Source organism: Lathamus discolor, chromosome 2 (assembly GCF_037157495.1).
Source record: "Lathamus discolor isolate bLatDis1 chromosome 2, bLatDis1.hap1, whole genome shotgun sequence".
In the NCBI taxonomy this organism is placed as follows: domain Eukaryota; kingdom Metazoa; phylum Chordata; class Aves; order Psittaciformes; family Psittacidae; genus Lathamus; species Lathamus discolor.
This window is the reverse complement of record NC_088885.1, coordinates 67,998,366-68,017,789: the sequence shown is the minus strand read 5'-3', so window position 1 is coordinate 68,017,789 and position 19,424 is coordinate 67,998,366. Positions and strand designations below refer to the sequence as shown.

Genomic DNA, 19,424 nt, shown 5'->3' with positions numbered 1-19,424 from the left:
ATATTATTTCCACCTCCATTCCTCATGTTCACATATTTCTAGCAATCTGGCCATGGTGTCTCCACACCATCCTCCTTCTCCATAATATCTAATTTTCACTGTATATTGATCTCCTGCCCAGCTGAAGATCACCACCAGTGAGTGATTTCTAAGTGCAGCATGCAAATCACTTAAGGGACTTTACACCCTCTGCTTAGCAGCCTGGCTTCAAGTGTACATGACATTTTATTTCCCCCTGCCTCAGTGCTCTCACTGGTTCACCATCACTCCCCTCTCTGACTTATCCTTCTCATCTTATCAAAGAGAAGCTTCTGCTGTGAGCTGAAGCAATGTCATTTTTTTTTCCGTGCCTCCGCTGTTCCCCAACCAGGGACAATATTTCTGGAGATCAATACCTTTTATTTTCTGTGGCCATATTTTCAGCCTTGTTGCTTTTTGCTATAGTTCCTTCCCTGTTCAGTGCCTTGCTGAAACCTTTGTCACAAGACTAATACCCTGATCAATCAATAAGTAATAAGACTGACCTAATTCCAGAGCTAAAGGGGAAATCCCAAGGGAAATACTCTCTGTGATACCATCTAAAAGTCTGAAAGGTTCCCAGCCTCATAAAAGATAACAGGGGTAATTAAAAGGCTTTACAGACAGCAAGTATCAGAAGACCGCATTTTTGCTCTTCATCTTGACCTAGAATAACAGAGGTTACTCTGTTCACAGCCCAACATGAAAATCCATTCCTTGCAGACAAGACTGTGAGGTAGAGCAGGTCAGTTCCAGCGACCAAAAAGCTGTAGCTGAAGAAAAACTTTTGCAGACATCAAGCCCAGGAAAAGACGAAGATTCAGCTGAGTGATGCTATGCTCCTTTGGACAAAACATGGTAGAAAGGGAGGATACTCAGCTGTAACCTGGAAACTAGAATGTTTCATGGACCCTACTTCTCATACCAGAGGAGACTATTCAACTCCTGTGTGTCTGCTTTGCAAGGCTCAGGACTTTGTAGCCCTGTGGTTTTATAGAATCATAGAATAGTTAGGGTTGGAAAGGACTTTAAGATCATCAAGTTCCAACCCCCCTGCCATGGCCAGGGACACGTCACACTAAACCATGTCACCCAAGGCTCTGTCCAACCTGGCCTTGAACACTGCCAGGGATGGAACATTCACAACTTCTTTGGGCAAACCCATTCAATGCCTCACCAGTCTCACAGTAAAGAACTTCTTCCTTATATCCAATCTAAACTTCCCCTGTTTAAGTTTTAACCCATTACCCCTTGTCCTGTCACTACAGTCCCTGATGAAGAGTCCCTCCCCAGCATCCTTGTAGGCCCCCTTCAGATTCCGGAAGGCTGCTATGAGGTCTCCATGCAGCCTTCTCTTCTCCAGGCTGAACAGCCCCAACTTCCTCAGCCTGTCTTCATACGGGAGGTGCTCCAGTCCCCTGATCATCCTCATGGCCCTCCTCTGGACTTGTTCCAGCAGTTCCATGTCCTTTTTATGTTGAGGACACCAGAACTGCACACAATACTCCAAGTGAGTTCTCACGAGAGCAGACTAGAGGGGCAGGATCACCTCCTTCGACCTGCTGGTCACGCTCCTTTTGATGCAGCCCAGGATACGGTTGGCTTTCTGGGCTGCGAGAGCACACTGAAGCCGGCTCGTGTTCATTTTCTCATCAACCAACACCCCCAAGTCCTTCTCCACAGGGCTGCTCTGAATCTCTTCTCTGTCCAGCCTGTAGCTGTGCCTGGGATTGCTACAACCCAGGTGTAGGACCTTGCACTTGACTTGGTTAAAGTGCTGCCAAAGTCATCTACCTTCCAGGCTTCATAGCCCCTGCTCATCTGTAGGCCAGCTCTAGCCCATTTCCCTTGTGCCCTTGGCAGCCTTATTGAATCTTAAAGCACTGGTCCCACTGTTTAATACAGATATTGCTGTCTTAATCTACTCTCAGACCTATTTCTAGGTTGCATCTCCTAGGACGGGCAGTCCAAGGCTGTGCTGCTTTCAGTTCATGTGGTTCATTGGCTTGTCTGCTTCTAGTCCTATGCAGGGAGGAACCCATGGCTATGAAAAGCTGTGCAGTCATGAAGTAATCCAACACCTCGTAACTGTTAGAAAAGTTTTTGTCCTTCTGAACTCAGGAGACAGGCAGAAGTTTTGGTGAGTGTGTTGTCAAAGTGCCTCTCCTCACCCACCCCCACATCTGAGACAGAATAGCTCAGACTGAGCTTACAGCACTGCTGTTCTCTAGTGCCGTAGAGAGATACCTTGAGCTATCTCACCATGCCTCACTATGGAAAAGTACACGTACACAGCTGACATCCCAGCACTTACTGCCTCCATATGCAGTGCGTTCCCCATAGTTCAATTCTATACTAAACCTCCACTTTTTAAAAAGTTCATTATGTGGGAGGGGGAAAAGCAGGGACAGCACAACCTTATTCAACAGCATAAATGTGTTTCTCTGGCAACCATCATCAAGCTGCACTACATAGTAACTAAGTGTAGAAGCAGCTATATATAGGTTCTGGGTCTGCTATCTTTTTCACTGCAGAAAATTAACATGTATCTGTGCATCCAGTTTGGGGGTGAAGAATCCACCCAACCACTGCCAGTGAGATGTGGATGTGTCTTTGAAATTTGGAAAGGTCTGCCTGGCTGACCTCATGCTCCTTCCCTTTTTGTGTTTGATATTTAGTGCATTTCAAATTCTTATAAGTTTCTCAGCCTGCTCCAGACTTACCAATTAGTTTTGTTCAGCTGTGCCTGCACTGGGCAGCAGATGCTGTCCATGGTGCTCCCTTGAATCCTAAATTCCAGGTGAGTCCCCAAGGTACATCCCAGCTGCTGAGTCAGTAGGTGGCTGGACCACACTGCCCATGTACCTTGCATTGGGGCAAGTGGAGGTGCAGTGTGCTACACTGGTGTTTACAAGCTGGGCAGTTTGGGGGCCTCCACCACAGGGCCCCTGTGGGCACAATAAGCCTTAGAGGACCTCAAGCTGTTCATCTTACTAATATTGCATTGAGGCCAAGCACTCAAAGACAGGCTCCTGATTCCCCTTTAAATCATCCTAAACGTCTCTGAAGTTCAGAGCCTGGCCTTTTCAATGTCTGGCAACACTTCAACCAAAGAGAAAAGTCAGATGTGTTTACTGAATGTCCGCAGCGCCACCCTAGGTGCTTAATATAAGGAGACAAGGTAACAGCCCCACTTATGACCTCAGTAGCTGGGACCCCACAAACCAGAAGGAATATGTAACCACTATTTTCAAGATGTCCATTGAATCTGGGGGCACAAATAGTTGCTAGAGAGTGATAAGTATCACCTTTTGATGACCAGCCTCCAGTAAGCGTCTCAGTTTGAGCACCCAAAATAGTCCTGTCTAAAATCACGAGTCCCTTTTCTGAATGTGTTGGTTCTATATATAATACAGAGACATCAGCAAGAGTAACATCCAAGGGAGTTAAAAATAATACTGAAATATTCTGGAAGAAATTGTTTATGAGGAACTTTTCTTGGTTTTATCTTTCCTTAATATCACTTGATTTCTGTGGTCATCCTTTCTCCCAGCTTATCACAGACAGATAATTGCAACACCTACTCTTAGAAAAGGAACAATGAAACTAATTTCTACAAAGCAAATCAAAGGAAAAAGATCTTATGTTTTCAAGAACTAAGAAATAATGCACATACGCTGTAAGGAATTACCTACAAACAGTTACTAAAGAAAATAACAACACTGTTTACACATATTTGACAGGTATATCTCAAATAATAGCAGTAGCTTGACATCCAGGGGTTAGCTCACGGACTCATTATCTTTTGAATGAGCTTAATGTTTTTAAAATTACTAGATCAAGCCTTAGATTGACATCAGTATTATGTAAGTTTCCTTCTAACAGTCAGCCTGTACAAGGTGCTCTCTATCTTCCAATAGTCTTGATTTTCCACTAAATATTTGTCAGAGCTCTGAGCAAACCAGCAGCAATTTCACAATCCACAAAACAAGTCTTTGGCATAAGCTGGCACCACAATTTATGTATTTACTTACTGTTCAAGCTGATAAAAATGTTTTATTCATAACAAAATGGTAATTGTAAGTCCAAAGTTATGGAATAACTTCTTCTGGAAATGTGAGTTATAAAGAAATTGGTGAGAGGTGCATTGAATGAGGGGACAAGAAGCTGGGTAAAAAACCATCTGAATTGTCAGGCTTCAAGGGGTGGTGACCATGAGTACAAAGTCCAAATGGCAACCACTTACCTATAGAGTCCTTCAGAAATCCATACTAGGACCAATATTATTTAGTGTCTTTACTAAGGGACTGGGTGAGGAGAGTAAGTATGTTCTCTGCAAGTTTACAAAGTATGTCAAAACGGGAAAGCAGTCTATGCTGGAGAGGAGGCTGGAGAAATGAGTGAAGGTGAACCTCACAATGTTCAATGAAGTGCCAAGGTGAGAGGTTACCCCATGCATAGGAGACGCTGAGGCCTGACTGGCCAGAAAGAAGCTTTGCAGGTGAGGCCTGGAGGCGCTGGTGGACACCACACTGACCAGGAGCCAGCAATGCACCCTGGTGGCAAGGATGGCCGATATCATCCCAGGCTGTGTTAGCAAGACTGAAGAAGTGGTTATATCGCTCTGCCCTGCAGTTGTGAGACAACAGAGGGATGCTATATCCACTTTCTGCCTCTGTAGTACAAGAAAGATGTTTGACACTCTGGAGCCAGTCTAGCAGAGAGCAACCAAGAGGCTGGAGCACATCACATGTGAGGAGAAGCTGAGAGAGCTGGATATGTTCAGGCAAAAGGAGACAAGGTGAAGGGGAGACCTGCTGTCTGCAAACACTGAACAAGACTCTGCTTGGAACTGCGTGCTGGAAGTGCAAGAGGCTACAGACACAAGCTGAAAAATGGGAAATTTTGACTTAATGTAAGAAAAACATTTTGTGACTGTGCAACTCTTCGCCTTTAAAAGCCTGTGTGCTGGGAAATCAGTCCCTTCTGCTAGGTACCAGACAGCTTTAATAACACAAATTATAGATTTTATTTACTAGATATCTGGATACAGAAAAACACAATGAAACCTTAGCACTGACCAGTCACGACATGGTCAAAATGCCTCCCATGAGCCTCAAAGAGCTACCAGTATATTGGCCAAAAGAAAGACATCAAGCCTAATCTCTCACTAATTGCAAAGAGGAAGAACAAGAGCTCTTCATCCTACTGCAAAATGGCACCCAAAACCAGGTTGAAATACCAGGATGCTTTCAGAGGAAGATAGTGGCCCCTTCCAAGTCATGTTCCTCCCCCTCAATGGGCTGGCCCAAAAGGTTACAGATACAGCTGTGTGTCCCACCCTACTGCAGCCACCAAAAGCTGAATTCTTAAAGGAAGCAAGAGAATCACTTGACAAACCCCAAGAAATTCTTTTCTACTCTTCATTCTAACAAAAATGAATCCTGACCTCTAGAGTTCCATAGTCCAAAAGACAAAATCAAGAATAAAAAGTAAATTTTTGTTTCCTTTAAGATGGCATTAAATAAATTCGAGCCTTTTACCCCCAAAAATGCATGCAGGAAATTGAGATCTTTTTGTTGGCTGGAAGTTTAGAATCAAACTGAAAAAATCTGTCAGTTATGTGTTTACCAGTTTAGGACTAAGCTGCATTACAAGTACTTAGAAATCTGGTACTAGTAGGCTAGGGATGGCTGTTACTACTGCTTACAGCAGTGGGGGTTTGTAGCTCACGAGAGACCAACAACATAACAAGCAGATGAAATGTGTGGACTGTTGCTTACACAGCACCAACATCTTTATAAAAGACACATGCCTTTTTTAGTCTTTATAGCAATTCTGTCACAGACTTCCAGGAATAAATAGTCCCTCCCCTGCCTCACTAACATATCAACCCAAGCATCAAGCTGTAGTCTTATATCACTTAAAAATGCTAATTCCAAAAGGTCTTACCAGTTTACCAAAACAAATGTTACAAAGAGATTAAATGAAAGGATAAATTTGCATTCTTTCTGAGAACATATGAATCTAATACTTGCCTCCATTTGGAGAGGGGAAAAAAGATCAAGAACCCCTCCTCTGATTACTCTCCAACAGACAACAGGTGAGCACTAGTTAACATATATTCTTAATTGAGTGAAATCAGCCATCACACGTTAAAAATAATGTGCACAATAAATTAAAGTGGAGAGATTATGCATGTCATTTTCCATATCATCCAAAAAATATCCTGTGACAGACTTATAGAAAGTGGGGTTTTAATTCTTCTGTTTAACATTACAGTTTTTGTTTTTCTGTTTGGTTTTTTTTTCTTTGTCTGAGACGGAGGGGTGAACCTGGCAGTGTGGAAAAATTAGAAACATATTTCAAATTATCACTGCTTCTTAATCAAAGTATGCAATTTTAATAGGTTTTTAATTAATATCTAGTCAAGAAAAGTAAGGACATAGGAAATCCTAGTGCTGGTTATTTCAGCAGAGAAATTGCTGGAACCATTTTGCTGTTGTACCTTGCAGACCACTGAAGCAAGATTCAGAAATTCATACCACAAACATTGTCATGAGTGTTTTATGGTGTCAAGCAATTTGATACTGAGCTTATGGGGTGGTTTCTTTGAGAAACAGGGAGTAAAGCGAAAGGTCCTCCTTCTGGAGAAACTGTGGTTTGGGGTTTTTTTGTTGGGAATCACCAAGAGTTTTGAAGAGAAAGCAGAGAAAAGATGTAGGGCACTTCTCCAGACATAGCTGAACCCACATGATGGGGACATAATGTATTCCTGAGGAGGACTGCAGAAACGTTTTATATTGTCTTGTTAAGACAAGTGTACAGAAGTGCTTGGAGGGTTTTTTTCAAAGCCTGAATAACTTGTCTTACATAGTAAAATGCTGGTTTTGGTAAGTTCCAAGTCCTTGAAAATGCAGCAAGAGTGGTAAAATACAGCCAGTGTGTGGTCATGGCGTCCATCATGGAGAGGCCACATGGCAGACCTCCCTGCCTGCCACTTCATCCGGGACACAGCAGGGTCAAAGAAAAGTCAGCCTCGCTGCTCTGACAGCCCTTGGAAAACCAGCCCAGTAAAAACATGGCATACCCACAGCAGTCACTGCTTTCCCAGCATAGAAAAAGCAGGAACCTATTTTTAATGTCAACAGTAAGAAATTAATCACCTTTTATGTTTCAACCTGCTTGTCATCCTGCACTGCTCCCCAGCAGTTTTTCACCGCACTTACCTCCCTCCTCTCTGCCTTGGGGGAAATGCCAAAGGGGAGGTAATGCCCTGGTCATTCTTGTAGGCAGGGGAGGTTATGCTTGTTGCACTTAATGACTCTTACCAGCGCTGAGGCTAGCTGTGATTAGATTCTGACTGTGAAAGGATTATGGGGTAGCTGAGATAAGATGTTTTCCTCATTTTTTGCCATATCCTGAAATAAATGCCAGGTAGGATGAAGACTGCTCAATGTTCTATCCATAATCTACCAGCAGATGGTTTGCAAACATTTTTTTAAGTGGCTGGAAAAAAGCTGCTGCTGTCTGCAGATGCACCCTCTTTCTCCCCCAGAATATCTCCAGACTAATGGCTAATGCGGGAGTAGCTTCCAGGAACCAGGAGATGCAGGGGACGGGGATGCAGGGAAGGGCTGTGGGAGAGAAAGCCGGGGGCTCAGGACGCGTGCAGAGGACTGCGGCACCAAGCTAGGCTCTCCCTCCATGGCTCTCCATCATGGCAGGGAATGCTGTGGCTGCAGGTACCTCTAGAGGGCTCATTGCCTTGTCTGCGAGGCAGCAGCCTTTGTTCTCTCCTCACAGCGTCGCTTCGTGAAAAACACTTCATGCATCGCTTTGCTTTTCAATCTTTCCTCTATTTCCACTCAAATCTCCAGCGGATTGACCTCCAACACAAAGATGTGGCGTGCGACTGGTCTGTGTGTCTTGACTGTGGAGTCTGATGGAAAGCAATGGGGATTTGTTACCTATCTCCTCTGACTCAGCAGTCTCTGCATCTTTTAACCCTCTGAAAGTTTAAGTCCTTAAATGATGCCCTCCATTGCACTTAAACCTTGACACCTCTGGTCCTATCTCCACTTTTGCTGCAGAGCTGACGTACATGAATGTCATGGTTATCTGTTCTGCTCCTGGAGATAGGCTGCCAGGAGTGTAGAAATCCATGACCTGTGCCACAGCCAGGTTATGCATCTGAACATTTCTGATCAGAAGAAGGAGAAAGCCAGACAGAAGTTGCTCGTATTAATCCTGTGCTTCCTCATGGGTTCCTCGGGTAGACAGACCTGTATCTCTAAACACTTGCAAAACTTTGAAAGATATTCAAGACTGGCTTGCTTCTCTAAGACCGGTTGCTAAGTATGTACAGCATATTTTTAAAGCCCTTTTCATGGGCAGTGATGGTTACACCTGCAATGCAAATTTTGAGTATGCAGCTTCAACACTGTTAGCACTGTATAGTCATTCTTGTGACATTCCACGTGAACTACACCATATTTTGCAGTATTGGATTTCATCTGCGGTTGTGTTGGCCATTTGTTTAACTTTCTCCTAATGCAGAATAACCAGCTAGGATTGATTTGCAAAGCAAGCAAATTAAAAGCTGAAGCCATTTATTCGGAGTAGCAATTCACCCTTGCTTTTCTAAGATTATAAGCCTCTGGAACTCATCTGCATTTGATTCAGACTAGTCAAATAGGATGAGATCATTTCACTTGCTGTACAGCACCTCCTTACATGGAGAGTTCAGCCTTTACTCTTGAAGGTTTGGCCATCTTCTGTCAAAGTCAATAGGAAGGCTCTTGTCAGCAAGGTTGAAACAATGGTAGACCATCTGTCCCCCCAAAAGCACGCACAATTTAGCAGTAAGGTAAGACTCCTCAGCAAGTCCAGGCCATGAGTATCAAAAGTTAAGTTTGATAGCACAAGGTTGTTAGTAAATTCTCAGGGCAAACTGACTTTCCCTGAGGAGGGATCTCCACCTGCCTTCCATTGCAATAGTGTGCATATCCTTCTCCTTTGGGGATATTGCTGGTTGGGTTCATTTCTCTCTCCAGGAAATGGAAAAAGCTTCTTGCAGGGAACAGCCCCTGAGTAAGGAAGGAAGATGAGACTCTGGCTACTGGAGTTCAATCCTCTGGCATGAATCTGTGAACACTATACAAATTGACAGTACAACAAGTCTTTATTGAAGCAAGAGTGGGAGTCAACCAATAGGCAAAACACAAACACCAAGCATCAGAAAGGGAATAAACATCCGACTCAGCAGTGCTGTGTGCCAAATGTCCCAGCATATGACAGGAGACTGTCGTGTTGTTGATGGTATTTTGTCATAATTATGTGCAATTTGCTTACACATGTTGCTCAGGACAGATAACATAATGATCAGCTTCTACTTGGCTTCTCACTGCACAGTGACTATTTCAGTCTTGAAACAGCCCTTTTAATCTGCATTCTTTAATGCCTCCACGGTGAGAGGATGAACATTTGTACAGACATAGGCAACTGGGCTATATATTTCACAGGCTGCCAGATTGATTTCATGCATTTTTGAAGGACTCGGTCCTTAGGGACTGCTCACAATTGCTTCAGTGCCCTTGATTGATAAACTTTGTCTTGTGGCTCCATGCTTTGGAAAGCCAATTTGCATGTATATAGCCAGTGATTATTCACTAGTTATTTTTATTAGGGAATCACACAGAGGCCTCTTCTGACAAGCTGTCCTATAGGTGCTATATGAACATAAAGCTTTCTTGCAGCTCTGCCACAAAGGTTTTCTGGTGTTTAAGAGGTGAACAAGAGCTGGATCACTCTCAGCATTTACAGTTGCTGCAGAGCTGAAAGGAGAAAGATCCGTTCTGCAGACAGTGCTTTTTATTTGCACAGAGTTCATAGGCAGCCACATCTCTGGAGAAAATAGAGGGCAACAGAATAATGTCCTCATAAGCTAGACCACATTCCTCCTTTAGGACCATTTGGGATTGGTCTAGATATTTATCAAATATTCTATGCTCCTCTGTAATTCCTCTCAGCATCTGGAGACACAGCCAATTTGTCAGGTATTTGATATTCACTGTGATTTCAGAACAGTGCGTTGGCCTTTGCTACCTAAAAAGCAGGCTTTGTTGTCATGCTGGGTTTACTTGTATGGCCTTTACTGATTAAAAAAAAAATAAATAAAAATTGAAGTTTCTCCAGAGTTATCTGGAGAAAAAGAGCCTGTTTTGGCTCCCATAGACTCATCACTATTCCTAGAACCACTCACAGTAGCTGCCTGGCACAAAGAAGGTACAAGTTCCAGCTGAAGTCCTCCTGCTAAAACTGCTCTGCATGTTTTATTCTCCATTGCATTCTGCCCACAGGCTATGAGCAGAGGTCTGGCCAGAGAATGGCTTTGGCTCTGCAATCTGGGGTCATCTGGAACCCCACAGAGATTTTGCACATTTCCAGAGGTGCATCAAGAACTAAGATGTGGCCTGCACCATTCAGTCACCCCAGGAGTTGCCTTACTCTGGGCTGGCAGCCAAATTCAGTAGAAAACAGGAAGGAGCGCTCTTAACTGGGAAAGTGTGTACATTCCAGGCTGCCCAACCTGCCCAGCCAGCAGCCCATCAATATACCATCATAGCCCATCAGGTTAGGGTTCACTGGAGCCACTTCTACTTTGAATTAAGATTCAAACACTGTGACCACATCCTATGGGTTTCAATGGACTTGATTCGCCCCAGTCTTCTCTCCTGGCTAAGGGCTCATGATGGAAATTTTAACAAAGTCTTAGTAGAACCGCACCATCCTTGAGAACTGGTTTATTGAACAACTGGGTATTTTATGTTAAAATGAATTCTGCTGACACAAAGATAATTTATATCAGCATGTTGAAATAGTCAGATATTTCTTCCCTGTGTTTTTGATTTTCCAATTAATTGAGCATTCATCATTCTTTCCTCTGTAAATGACATATAGCTGAAAAGAATTCTAGGTGGCAATGAGACTTTACTATGTAATGTTACTAGTTAATTATAAACTTCGAGACTATAACCATCAACTTCATCACCTTCATAAGCTTCATAACTTGAGCTGGCAAATGGAGTTGCTAAGCCACTTTCCATCATATTTGAAAAATCATGGCAGTCAGGTGAAGTTCCCGACGACTGGAAAAAGGGAAATATAACCCCCCTTTTCAAGAAGGGGAAAATGAATGATCCAGGGAGCTACAGACCAGTCAGTCTCACCTCTGTGCCTGGCAAAATCTTGGAGCAGACTCTCCTGGAAGGCATGCTAAGGCACATGAAAAACAACAAGGTGCCTGGTGACAGCCAGCATGGCTTCACTAAGAGGAAATCCTGCCTGACTAATTTGGTGGCCTTCTATGATGGGGCTACAGAACTGATGGACAGGGGTAAAGCAGTTGATGTCATCTACTTGGACTTGTGCAAAGCGTTCAACACTGTCCACACAACATCCTTGTCTCTAAATTGGTGAGACATCAATTTAATAGGTGGACCAATCAGTGGATAAAGAACTGGCTGGATGCCCACACGCAAAGAGTTGTGGTCAATGGCTCAATGTCCAGCTGGAGACCGGTAACGAGTGGTGTCCCTCAGGGATCGGTGTTGGGACCGGTCTTGTTTAACATCTTTGTCGGTGACATGGACAGTGGGATTGAGTGTGCCCTCAGCAAGTTTGCCCGTGACTCCAAGCTGTGTGGTTCGGTTGATACGCTGGAGGGAAGGGATGCCATCCAGAGGGACCTTGACACGCTTGTAAGGTGGGCTGATGCCAACCTTATGAAGTTTAACCATGCCAAGTACAAGGTCCTACAACTGGGTTGAGGCAACCCCATGCACAGCTACAGGCTGAGCAGAGAAGAGATTCAGAGCAGTCCTGTGGAGAAGGACTTGGGGGTGTCGGTTGATGAGAAAATGAACATGAGCTGGCTTCAGTGTGCACTCACAGCCCAAAAAGCCAATCGTATCCTGAGCTGCATCAAAAGGAGTGTGACCAGCAGGTCGAAGGAGGTGATCCTGCCCCTCTACTCTGCTCTCGTGAGACCTCACTTGGAGTATTGTGTGCAGTTCTGGTGTCCTCAACATAAAAAGGACATGGAACTGCTGGAACAAGTCCAGAGGAGGGCCACGAGGATGATCAGGGGACTGGAGCACCTCCCATATGAAGACAGGCTGAGGAAGTTGGGGCTGTTCAGCCTGGAGAAAAGAAGGCTGCATGGAGACCTCATAGCAGCCTTCCAGTATCTGAAGGGGGGCTATAGGGATGCTGGGGAGGGACTCTTCATTAGGGACTATAGTGACAGGACAAGGGGTAATGGGTTAGAACTTAAACAGGGGAAGATTAGATTGGATATAAGGAAGAAGTTCTTTCCTGTGAAGGTGGTGAGGCACTGGAATGGGTTTGCCCAAAGAAGTTGTGAATGCTCCATCCCTGGCAGTGTTCAAGGCCAGGTTGGATAGAGCCTTGGGTGACATGGTTTAGTGTGATGTGTCCCTGGCCATGGCAGGGGGGTTGGAACTTGATGATCTTAAGGTCCTTTCCAATCCTACCTGTTCTATGATTGTATTACTCAGGACTGACGTGCTAAAATTTCTCTTTTCCACTAATTCAAAGCCTTTTGCATACTGCCAAGTTATATCCACACCTTCTGCACAGCCACTTTTGGCAGGTGGAGTGGCTCACTCATAGGAAGAGGACAAAATTGCAGCAATGAAACCCATCAGGCTGAGGTGGCAGCCAAATTTTGCAGACTTCTGTCCTTGTGTTTGTTCTTTAGCCTTTTCAGTTATCACCTAACAGTAATAACTCCGTGTGTACAATAGATGTGGTACAGGAGAACAGCCTTCCTTGCACAGGGGGCCTTTTCATAATGCTTTAATACTTCCATCAAAAATTGACTCAACATGTCAAGATGATTAACTCTGTTTTTGTAAATTACTTGACCAACAAATACTAATGAAAAATGTCTGGGTTTTGCTGCATACTCTCACCCTGACCTCTGATTACATATCAACAGGTAATAAACTATTTTACTCCCATTTTCACTCCAACAAATCTCCGTTAGAGCATCAGCTTAGCTCATTCAAAAGGACCACTTGGAGTAGGCATCTGAAAGCAACTTTATGGCTATAAAAGCTTTATTAACTAAGACTGGATTCATATCAACATTTAAAAATTGAGTCCCTTTTCACTTTCAAATGTTCCTTCAGTCTATCCACTTTTACATTACTCCTAAGGGCTGGCTCTAAGTCAACAGCTGCATTTCCCATGTCAGATAGCAGTACACTTACTTATAGTACTCTATGTGGGCAGTTGGCCCTGGAAAACCCTATAATTAAAAGAACTTAGACAAGAACTCAGCAATAAATTGTCCCTGAATACCAAACATACATAGACAGAGACAGAGGAAGAAAGCACTTTACAAATAATAGGATTGAAAGCAATAAACACTCACAACACTAGTGCCCATTTAAATGGACAGATGGAGCCGTTTGGGCCTGTAAGGTCAATAATCCACAAACTAAGAAGGATTTATGTGATAGACTGTAATGGCTCAAATCCACTTAAAAAAAGAAGGTTACAATTACTTGGAACAATGCTCAGTGTATTCAGGGGGCTGATGTGGTAAATAATGATGAACCTTTTTGAATTAGCACAGTTATTTAAAAATCAAATGTACAAGTGAAATAACAGGGTTTTTAAATGCCTGTATTCCGCTGATCTTCAAACTACCTAAGCTTTAGTACTGAATGTCACAACAGTGAGTCAGAGACAGGCTGCCAGAGCAGCTTTTCCACAGGGAGTGGTGCAGGGCCAATCCTCCTTTTTCTTCCTGACTTGAGAAAGCCAAATGTGCAACCTTGGGATGTATGGGAAGATGCTTATTGCAAGTGCAACATGCACATGTTGGTTTTCTCATTCTCTTAGTCAACCTCTAAGCAATCCTTAACCTTTCAGAGACTCTCACCTGCAATGAGCACGATAAGCCCAGCCTGAATGAAGTGACTCAGGTGAGGTCAAAGCCCTGACGATTCCCCACGGGAAGGGGCAATGGTCTTCAGCTGCATAGTGTGGGCTGCCCTTAGCTAGTTTGTTACAAAAGCAGGGCAGGTAGGGTTTGCTTAGTCAATTTAGCAGCTTGATCTTGAGTTAGTCAAGCATGTGACAGAGATTTCATGTGTCCTTTTCTGACCAAGCAGGAGCAGAATTTCTTGGGTGCATCCTGAAGCTAGTTTAATGAGGTAGGTATTTGTTTTTATTGCTGTATCTGTAAGTCTACAAACAGCAGTAAATGTGAGTTAAAGCTTTCTTTTATCTTGCTGGGTAGTAGTCTAATTTTGTATTGTCTTCTCCTCTAAAGGAGCATTTCCTGTTTCCAGATTCATGGCTCTAATGTCCTTCATTAATCCCTCAAATTTCCTTCTTTTTTCAACTATCTACAATATTGGTAAACTTCTATACTGCAGTTGCAGTGACAGTAGTTTCTTTTTCTGGTCATGCAATTGTTTGGAAATATTTCATTATGACTAAGGGTAGATTTTGATTAGATATTAAGAAGAAATTATTCACTATGAGGATAGTGAGACACTGGCACAGGTTGCCCAAACAAGCTATGTCTGCCCCATCCCTGGAAGTGTTCAAGGTCAGGTTGGATGGGGCTTGGAGCAACCTGGTCTAGTGTAAAGTGTCCCTGCCCATGGCAGGGGATTGGAACTAAATGATCTTTAAGGTCTCTTCCAACCCAAACCATGCTGTGATTCTGTGATTCTATGACTGATCGTTAGTATTGTCACAAACTGTTGAACCAATTATCTACTAGCGGTGGAAGGTATGGCCTTGCAACAAGTTAACAAGAGAGGTATATTTAATGGTGTTCAAAAGCTAGGATGGGTATGAGGAATACAATTGGTATTTCTTACAGACAGGCATGTGGAGGGGTGGGCAAGCCCCCCAGCATCCCTTTGGTAACACCAGTTTATCTCTGCTTTCAACCCAGAGAGCGAAGCTCAAGGTACTTCCTGATTGTGGGGAAAGTCAATGGAATGATGTCTGAGGCACTCAGATGCTGTGGATACAGGTGTCTCATTGAAACTGATAAACAAGCCCCAGGGAATGCTGTGAGCTGTTCCCCAGCATGGCCTTGGATGTGTGTGTATTGCTTCTTCACAAGTTAAAAGCTGTTCTGCCTGCAACCCAGGAAAGCACATGGTTAAGCACACTGCTTTAGCTTTCTCTTTGTTGCTTTCAAGTTCAAAAGACTTACACCCACCAGCAGCAGAAATCTGTGGGAGCTGAACAAAGGAAGGGTGCTAAAAGTTTGTTAACTGCTTGTACTTGGTTCTGCATGCTTGTTCCCCTGATGTGTGAAACGTACGGGTATGTATAAAATATAAGCAGCTTGAAATGTGTTTGGGTTTTTTTCTAATTGATATGTGTTCTGGTTTTAATATATGTATACACAAATGGAGCCTAGTCTGTTCCAAAATGTGATTGAACTACAGAAAAGTTAAGAACTGGACTTCAGTATGAATTTGTTTGCTTATTCTATCTGTATAGAGAAAGGATGGAGAGGAAAGTTATAGTAAATTAATTGGTCCGGTGATTTCTGTAAGAAAGATATCCCTTCTCTTAATGTTCTTTCTGTTACTCAGTCCTTTGGTTTTTGTGCCCTTACATCAATAAATAATAGCTGTTTAGGAAGATGGGATGTTGAAAAAACCTTCATGTGCCCAAGAGAACTTGATTATTTCCCAATGTCGAAGCTCTGTACGTCTTGCCCTATTTTCTCTCTGATGATAAAAAGGTCAAGAACAGGATCTTTGGAATGTATGCAACTTCTCAGTTTCTAAAATACTGTCATTTTTCCACTGAGCTATGAAGAAAAGTCCTATTTAGGAAGTGCATAGAGAAAAAGGAGGGCTGAAGAGGCCTTGCTAAGCTTAGCAGTTCAGCATACCTGGAGGTCATAGTTATTCAGTGCAGAACCTGAACAGACACTTAGTCTCAGAATTAAGAACATCTTTAAATATTCTTTTAAATTATTGAGTCCAGGATTACAGCTGAATGTGAAGAAGGGTTTCATGATTGCTGGCAGCCATAGGAATTAGAAGAAGTAATTTTGATTTGAGTCGATGAATGTTTAAACAAAAATTCACAGAATTAAGAACTAAAAAGAATCACTTGTGGTGAAGAATTGTCTTGATTGGCCTGGCACACAGTGGTGTTTTCAAATGGAGATTTCTGAGTACTTTTTTAATACATTTTGAAAGTAATTCCAAAGGGAAAAGAAGTTTCGTGCTTGAAAAGCAGAATACATCAATCTAAAAAGTGTCAAAGTACAGTATTTTTACCTTTTCTGGTTTGTCATGTACTCCCAGCCCAATGACCAATATTTCTAAGAACAAGCACTTTGTAAAACTGACCTAAATTAAAAGAAAAAATAATTATCTGTAATTCTGTATAGAATCTTTCTCACATCATGTTTTGGACAAAAATTTTGTCAAGCTATGACCTGGATGTTGCAGGAAACATTAATAACACTTTACCTCTAAAACCTACTGCTGTGCATAATCCTTCAAAGGTCAGGGTATACACTGGCTTAGTGAGGTTATCTCCAGCAAATGGATAACTTGCACATGAGCAGGACAGCATGACAGGCAGTGTGCTGGTGTCAGCAGTAAGATATCAGTCTGCGATGGCAGAGCATGAAACTGTTTAAACAGTGCTATTTGTCATGTACTAATATCACGATGAACACAGAAGTCTAGATAAAGTAATGAAGGCTGAATTTCTGATACGCACAAGGATTACACATTCACTGGCTGTGGGAGACTGAACAGACTCTTGCAGACAAGAGCACCTTGTGATGAAGTTACTTAGAAGAAGCAAAAGCAGAAATATCAAGAGTTCCCGGGGGAAATCGTGACCCCATTGAACTGGATGGGAACTTTGCCATACGATGTACTCCACTGCCTTCCTCCTTGTAATAGGACTTGGGATACTTCTGGATTTGTGAGCCTGAGCATGCCTCCCAGTTGCATACCAAATAGGAACTTACCTGGACACGTGTTTAATATTCTTCTTTGCCTGTCTCTACCCCCCTGCCCTATGCTTAGGCTTTTGTTTCACATAGAAGCCCCGCTATGAGGGATTTCGATCTTCATCATGTCCTAATAGGTCCCTGTCTGGGTGACCAGGAGATCAGAATGTTATAATGCACCCTAGAAGAATATCATCTCCCAGTTGAAAGGAGTGGATGCAACTGGAGGAGTCATGAATTCCTCCTTCCTGCCTCCATGCAGGTTTCCCCAGGTGGTCTGGAAGCAATTCTTCTACCATAACATATCAACAGCAAGGAAATCAACTCATGCTGTAGGAATGCATTCAAACTTTCCATGTGTAAGGGTCAGGTTATTTTGATTGTGAAACTTTAAGCTGTTACTTACAGCAACTAGAGCTAGATACATCTGGTGCCTCTGAGCTCGGCTCCTTCATGTAAGTGTTAATGTCTTCACTTGCTGCAGAATAGCATGAATTTCCATACCCTCAGAGCTAAAGGCTTTGAAACCTCAGGAGGTCCTCAAGCTCAGATTGTGGGCACAGTTTATCCTGAACATGCAAAGGTCTTTAAACAATTATAGACAATAGAGAGGAAAACAAGTGGGGAAAATTGACTTTAGGTGTTCTATCTTACCAGATTTTTTTCCCAACATGTCATGTGGACAGAGGGATACAAGTTCCCTTCAGCCTTCACTGGCTCACCCTCTAAGAAAATCTATGTGGCTTCTCATCGCTTGTGGACCCTATGCATAGTCACTGGAGTTGTCTTAATCTTAGTCTCCAAACTAACCAAAGAAATTCTAGCAGCTTGGTCAGAGCCCAGAAATAGTTTCTCCACAGTTGAGAACCAAAGGTTTATCACTAACTGAGCTGGAGGTGTTTGTCAGTGTTTAGCTTATATTTACCAAGTATTTCAAGTTTTGCCCATGTCTTCAAATTAAAACAAACCAACATAATTGTTCAGTCACCATCAAAAAAAAAAAAAAAAAAAAAACAAAAACAACTGGTCAGCGTATACTATTCATAAATTATCACAAAGCATCTGTCACATGCTTAATCTGCTTTTTAAAGTGGGGGGGCTGCCTTTGCTAAAGCCTGTGTCTTAAGCTACTGCTTTAGCTCCCGGTTATTTGACAGTGCATGATTGGAGGGCAAAATTACTTGTGCTTATTATACAGCATCCAGTGTAGAAGTAACTGACTAGTTATCAAACAGTATCGCTAAAAGGGTTGATTAAATCTTTTAACGTTGATCCTGAAAAGCTAGGATCCATGCTAGCAGCCATTTGCTTTGAATAGTATTATTCATAAGATTGAGAGGGGGTAGAATTGTTTACTAGTTTTGAGATTGGAAAAAAGGTAGCATTCAGGTATACAGCGAGTATTAAATTAAAAACACAAAGTTTTAAAAATAAAGCAGAGGTGGGGGATTAAGGAATTGCTCACTCTTCGTCTTCAACTGTCATGCAGTGTTTTGAGGCACAGGATTCTGTATGTTACCGTATTGAGCACATCTCCTTGAAAAGTAAATTGTAGAATTTCCCTCTTTGGCTGCTGCTGTCATGGTAAAGATGAGAGGCAGGGAAAGAAATAGTGCTTTATGTTGCATGCACTGTAAATGGGGGGAAACAATAGTGGAAAAAAAAAAAGGCTATTGACTTCTTGCCTCTGTGCCGGTATGAGCTACCAAAACCTCAGAGGTAGGCAGAGGCAGAATATAGAGTACCAGTTCTGTGTCCTCCATGTCAAGTGAGGGAATGGAATAACAAACAAAGCTTCCACTCCAGCCTCCAACTCATCTGCTAGCCTGTGTGGCTCATGGAACAGCTGCAGGAAGGGGGCCATACCTGACAAGGTCACTGTTGAAAAGAATAACTTTGGTAATGCCTCTTGTTCTAAACAACAGATCTAAACAAACAGTCTAGCCCAGACTGATCAGACAGATAGTAGAGAGTATTGCATTTCATTTAAGGAGCAGCACAGTATCTGCCTCAGTCAGGATTATCCCAGTTGAGCCTTCATCATGAGTGTCTGACCAGCAACACTAAGAAGTAGCCAAGACAACATCAGTTTGACCACTCTGAATTGCCTTTTGCTTGTCGCCATGAGTATAAATGGAGAATTGATTCTAATGAAGGTGTCTTTATAGGACTCTTCTGTGGTGCCCTGAACAGTGCCTATCAATAGTCGTTTTTTTCTGCATTGTCCAGGTCTAATTCCCTTGAGGACATAACTTACCATTCTCCATTGAAACAGGATCAAGCAAAATGTTAACAAAACTGGGAATTGCTGTGTTTGTTGTAATGCTTCTTGTACTCAAATAATATTCTTCTGTATCAG

The 19,424-nt window shown here is 42.8% G+C and overlaps 1 protein-coding gene and 1 long non-coding RNA gene across 3 annotated transcripts in view; one reads left to right on the top strand and one right to left on the bottom strand.

Moving 5' to 3' along the window:
* Nucleotides 1-19,424, bottom strand: part of LOC136008304 (uncharacterized) — an 81,658-nt gene that overhangs the window by 28,116 nt on the left and 34,118 nt on the right. The gene's annotated exons all lie outside the window — the stretch shown is intronic.
* PHACTR1 (phosphatase and actin regulator 1) overlaps nt 14,169-19,424 on the top strand; it is a 342,596-nt gene continuing 337,340 nt past the window's right edge. For both annotated transcript variants that reach the window (XM_065667330.1, XM_065667332.1), the window contains exon 1: nt 14,169-14,267. The gene's annotated coding sequence lies outside the window, so the exon portion shown is untranslated. The remainder of the gene's footprint in view (nt 14,268-19,424) is intronic.